Here is a 6,469-nt window from a genome sequence, read left to right on the forward strand (position 1 = left end):
GAGTCCTGCAGCCTTCACCTGCCTCCTGGCTGGCAGGACCGACCCCCGTTATGATGATGGGATTAGGCAAAGAGGGTGAGACAAGCTTCTTTAAATGCAGATCACTATGGAAACCTGGAAGGGTGTTATATCTAAGAGTCAGCAGTACCCTGGCTTCCTACCTCCCGTGGTTTTTGCTTTCTCCCCCTCTTCTGTCCTTTCTGCCATCTCACTGCTCTTAGCTGGTTGGTGGATTTTAGTGTTTCCTGGAGCCTGAGTCCAGTTCCTGTGCTAGCCTATCATCCTCCAGTGCTCTTTTCTTATCCACCTGGCTATAGATTCAGAGAGGGTTATAATCTGGGAAGTCTGGCTGAGGGGATAGGTCACAGGACACGTGTTCAGGTTCCAGCCCTGCTGCTGACTTGCTGTGGACTTTTGAGCTGGTTGCCTCTTCTTTGTGGGCCTCACTTTCCTTTATAGCTTTCTCAACCTCAGCATAGTTAACATTTGGGGCTTGGTAATTCTTTGTTGTGGGGGCTGTCCTGTGCATTGTAGGATGATTAGAAGCATCCCTGGCCTCTACCCACTAGGTGCCAGTAGCAGCCCTTCCCCTGTGGCAACCAGAAATGCCTCCAGACACTGCCAGATCTTCTCTGGAGAGCAAAATCACTTCTCCAAGTGGGGAGCCACTGCTTTATAATACAATAGGGGTGATAATAAAAATAGTGCCCACTTTGTGGAGCTGTTTTGAGTATTAAATAAAGAGTGTGTGATATTTTCTAGAAGCTAGCACATAACTCGTATTCCTGCCATAATCCTCTGTTCCTGCCACTTCTTCATAGTCACCTTTCTAACTATTTGATCTAACTGATCAAAGGACCCTCCTTGTCCTCTTACATCCCCCGTGCTTGCCTTGTCATCGTACTTGCCATGCTGTGTTATGTATTTGAGTGTCGTCTTGAAGACCGGGATTGTTTTGTTTTGTTTTGTTTTTTTGAGACACGGTCTTGCTCTGTCACCCAGGCTGGAGTGCAGTGGCATCATCATAGCTCACTGCAGCCTCAAACTCCTGAGCTCAAGCCATCCTCCTGCCTCAGCCTCCCAAGCAGCTGGGACTGTAGGGGCATACTACCACACCTGGATAATTTTGCTATTTTTTATAGAGATGGGGTCTTGTTCTTGCTCAGGCTGGTCTTGAACTCCTGGCCTCAAGAAATCCTTCCACCTTGGCCTCCCAAAATGCTAGGATTCCAGGTATGAGCTACGGGGCCCAGTCCCAGGACTTTGTTTTATTTAACTTCATATCCATGGTGTTTAGCATTGAGCATGTCATTTAGTAGGTGTCCAACACATATTCGTTAGATGAAATCTCTCATACAGGTAACAGTGCTTTTCAGTTTGCAAAACACTTTTCAAATCCGTGGTCTCGTGTGATCCCCACCAGAACTCTGTTGGGTAGAAAGGACTAGGATTATTCCTCCACTTTGTTGGTGAACACGCATTCAGAGAGGTGGAGCTGGAGCTGTAAATGGGGTCTGCTGACTGCCTACTGTACCACGCTGCTCATTTGAGAAGCTATCGATAAACTACCGTGTTACTATTTTTCTGATCTCTGTCCTGTCCTGGATAGATTAACTAAATCAGCCAGTGATGTTTGTTCTCTCTAGGTGTCTGTGTTTGTGGTTAGTTGGTAGAATGAACAATGGAATGAATCAATGAATTCTTGGAATGCTGTGAGGCAAGTGTGGGCACTGATGATCTTAAGTAGTCTTGACAACTTTCCTCTAGCCATATCCTGAATCTCATAAAAGCCAGGTTTATTTCCAGCCTAATTAGAGTAATAGGTCACCCAGAACAGCTCAGGGCAGAAATAAAATCTTCAGAGGAGACCTGTTTGATTCGATTTGATTTTTCTCCCATTTTGTCATTGAAAAAAACTGTTGACATTTCAAATTATAGGGTTCCTTTCTCCTTAAAGGCCTCTGAGATAGTGTGCCTGAAAGACTGAAAACCTAAATGGTAAGAAAAACTCAGGAGACAGTGCCTTATACTTACTGGCTAAACATTCTTGATGAGGAAATCCGAAATGCTCCAGTGTGCATTTCCTGTGAGTGTCATGTCCATACTCAAGAAGTTTTAGATTTTAGAGCATTTCAGATTTCAGATTTTTGGACTAGGGATACTGATCCTGTATAAAGGAGGCATTGGGTTATTTATTCTCCAGCAAACACGGTATTGATAAGAATTTTGACAAATGATAGGAAGGAGCTCTGGGCTAAGCACCAGGAGGGTGAGTTTCCAAACTCAGCTTCGCAGCCACATTTTGAGACCTTGGACAGATCTCTTTCTTTTACATGACCCCAGTCTTTTCATGAGACCATTAAACCCAAGGGCATTCATTTGGAATGGATTGTTGAAAGAAAAATAAAAAACAAAACAAAACAAAACAAAAAACCCAAGGACAGAAACAGTCATTTGTTCAAAACAGAGTTCAGAGTCAAAGGAAGTCATTTGATCCAATCTCTTATCTAAAACAGCTGTACGTTATAGCTACAATCAGCTAGATGGCCAATGTCAAACCAAGATAGTTTTTCTTATAGCTTCCCCCTCCAAAAACATGAAGCATATCCTATGCATCTCTGCACTGCCTGTAATTAGCACAATACCTGATTCCAGCCAATGGTCCTAATCCTCTCCCTAGGGATTACGCAGAAGGATTCTTTCCACTGAGCTCCATTTCACAGGTCCAGAGCTAGCACTCATGCTATCCTTCTTCACTCCAGGCTAGGCAGACCCTTTTTCCTCAACCAGTCATCATCTGTTATGATTTCTATATGCCTTGTCAGTCACCCTCTATGAATGCTTCCAGGTTGCCAGTACCTTCTTATGTTATAATATCAGAAACTCATCTCAGTATTTCCTGTTTAGTGTGGGGATGAGGGGAAATTTCCCCTTCACCGCAGTAGGCTCACTGAAAGATCAACTCATAATTGAGGCAGATTAATAAGAGAAAGAGGTTTATTTTTTATAATGCCTCATCTAGTATGTTTGTGTGGTACCACTTTATGAATGACAGAGCCCAGGTTTGTAGTTTGGCTGGCATTTAAAATGGAGTACCTGCCAACAGAGGGTGTCAGATAAACAAGTCCCCAGTGTCCTGATCATCTAGGTGGGAACCACTTGTACACTTTATTGCCACACACAACAAAAAGATCAGTGTTATTTACAGATAGGGTCTGTTGGAACCTGTGGCCTCCCAGTCTGGAGTGTGCTGTGCCTCTTCCTCATTGACCTTCTGCATCTCCAGTGTCCATGTGTCCCTGCCAGTCTGTGGGAACAGAACAGGTTGTGAAATACTTGATATAAAGGGCCTGTGGTCTGGTTCTGGCAGTTATAGGGCTTGGTTTTGTCACCTAACCAAGTCCAGACTTTTAGTCTGTCTTTTCTAGTCTGTCTTTTCTAGTCTGTCTTTAGTATCTGGCAACTTAACAAGGAGAACAAGTGAGATACCCCAAGTTGCACAGGCCTGGCTTGTGAGCCGTCCATAACATCTGGTGATTTGACAAGCCTTGACATCATGAGGGTTAGTGTCAGCACTGTCTATGACAGGGGTGGGGAAACTTTTCATGCTAGAAGCCACATTAATTTAGCTGTAATCAAATAAGGCCATATTCAAGAAACTTTAATTAGATATACTGAAAAATATACATTATTTTGTAAAAATCTAACTACTATGTACTTAATAATTTCAAAAATGAAAGCTATTTGTTAATTTTAATGTTAACTGATCTTTTAATGACTTCGTTTTATCTGCTGTTTGTTGGAAAGAATTTGAATATTTGGTTGTAGTATGGAGGTCTGCAGCTTCAGTTGATCCTCTCGATCACCATAGGTCCCCAACCTATGTTGAGTTGTATAATTATTTCATTATATTTTATAACGTAATAACAATAGAAATAAAGTGCACAATACATGTAGTGTACTTGAATCATCCTGAAACCATCCCCTACCTCCCTGGTCTGGGGAAAAATTGTCTTCCATGAAAATGGTCCCTGGCGCCAAAAAGGTTGGGGACCACTGCTCTAGATGAGTATCAGTCATTTGTGACCTTATGGGCATCTTGACCAGGGTTAGGTAGGAAAATGTAGATTTGCAGCAATAAGTGGTTGAAAAGTAAGAAAGCATTTTTTGAACCGGTTGCCAAAGGGGATGCAGGGTTGGTGTTTGACCTGCTGGAAAAACAGTAAGGGTTTGTAAGAGCAAGGCATAGTTTGAAAGAAGAGTCATAGTAAAAGGTTAAAAGGGAGAATGGGATAGGTTGACACAGTCTCCACTCAGCTTCCAATGTGCAGTCCTTGAAAGGGGAGGCTTAAACAATGAAGTGTTTAAAAAGGACCTTTGGGGGTGTGGATAAAAAGGGAGAAAAAACAGGGAAAAAATGAGTTTTAGATGAAAAGTGGGGTTTCTTGATCCATGATCATGGGAAAAAGCTGTCTACTTCATGAAGACAGTCTGCTTCAGGGGCCTGAGAGCTGGCCCTGGAAATCCTTACTATGAGGTCACCTATAGGGGTGTAGTCCTTCACTTGTCTCGATGTAGTTTGGTGTGGCTCACACGAATCCAGGAAGATTTTTCTTTTATTTTGATAGTGGTGTCGATGGTTAACAGTACTTCATAAGGGCCTTCCCAGCAAAGTGACACATGTCTTCTTCTAAAAACTTTGATGTACACACAATCTCTTGGCCAAAACGAGTTGCAAGGCTAGTCAGTAGGTGGAGGCCATTCTCCTTTCGCCTGTTGATGATCTGCTCCAAGCCTATTAATTAGCACCTGTGTGTAGCTAGTCAGGGTATCAAATTGTTCACTTAGATCTCCATAGTGTTCAGTCAGCCCTGGAATAGAAGGTTTAGAGGTGTCGGTAGGCATAGGGTGACTGAACACTGTTTTAAAGGGTTTAATCCACGTGTCTTATTTGGAGTATTCCAGATTTTCTAATAAGGGCCAAAGGTAATACTTCTGGCCATTTAAGTCCAGTGTTTTGACAGACTTTTCCCAAAGTCCTTCTTATTTCTAGATTTTTATATTCCACCTGCCCTGAGCATTGGGGATGATATATGGGGTATGAAATATTAATAAGTACCCCAGAGCCTTTGCAAGCAAGTGGTTTATTTCTGCTGTAAAGTGAATTCCTTGCTCTGACTCAATCCATAAAGGAATGCCAAAACAAGGAACAATCTCAGTCACTAATTTCTTCACCACTGTCGTAGTATCAGCACACCTAGTTGGACAGCATCAGTCCGTCCACTAATCATGCAAGCAATAACCAAACGGTGAGAGAAGCCTAAAGCTGTAGGTAAATCTGTAACATCAATCTGGGGTGCCACAAGGGGCAGTCTGGGCCTTTGGGGGCTTCCTGGAGAGGGTTAGTTTCCTCCAGAGATTTGATGAGATTTATAAATAGTGTACTGGGAAATAATTTGATCAGAGATTTTGTAGATCCCAGGGCAGTACACGTGTATATATATGTTATACACACACACACACACACACACACACACATATATACATTTTTTTTTAATTATCCCCCATTTGCACATATATCCCATCTGATGGGAGATAAGTGCAAGTCAAAAAGTTAAAAGGGCCACAGGGAGTCTGTTTGGCCCAACATACAATCCATCTGATAATTGTTTAGTACCCTTTTGTGTCCACTTATCTTTTTCAGATGATGGGGCACTAGCCCGATGATCAATAGTATCAGACCAGGGATAAGGGCAGGGTAATAAATTGAGTGGAAAAGGGACAGAGAGGGCCATTTTGGGCTGCATATTTAGCAGCCCTGTTTTATCACTTCTAGGGATATAGCATTCATTTCCTCGGTGTGGGCTGGGCAGTGAACAATAGCAATCTTAGCAGGAAGGTGAGTAGCTGTAATTGGGCAGGTTATAGGCCCATTGGCAGTAGGAGTGCCAGCAAGAGTTAAGAAACCACAGGATTTCCAAATTGTGCCAACTTCATGGCAAACTCCAAGGGCATATTTGGAATCTCATGTAAATAGTGGCAGTTTTTCCTTTGCTAATGTGCAAGCTCTAGTGAGGACTATGATAAAATAGACCCAAGGCATTTTGGGGTCAGCTTTTGAGTGCCCTGAGATATTTTATGTGCTAAGTAACTGACTGTTATCTGTACCTACTAGAATCTAAGCCTAGAGGCTTTATGGCTTCATTCAGCTAGTCTTTGAAAGAATGAGGGAGTCTAAGAGGGCACACTGTTTACTGAGCACCAGATCATCATGTACGAACAAGTACTGAACAGAGTGGATCCCTGGGTAGAGATTATAGAGTCTAAATCAGCCTTGAAAATTTGAGAGAATATTGAAGGAGACACTCAACATCTGAGGTTTTCGGATCCATGCTGCCTCCCTCTGAAGGCGAATGTGAGGAGAAATTGGGAATTAGGGCAACAGAATCGAAAAGAAAGTTGAGTACAG

The sequence above is a fragment of the Propithecus coquereli genome, unplaced genomic scaffold, assembly GCF_000956105.1.
Source record: "Propithecus coquereli isolate 6110/MARCELLA unplaced genomic scaffold, Pcoq_1.0 Scaffold310, whole genome shotgun sequence".
NCBI classification, from domain to species: Eukaryota; Metazoa; Chordata; class Mammalia; order Primates; family Indriidae; genus Propithecus; species Propithecus coquereli.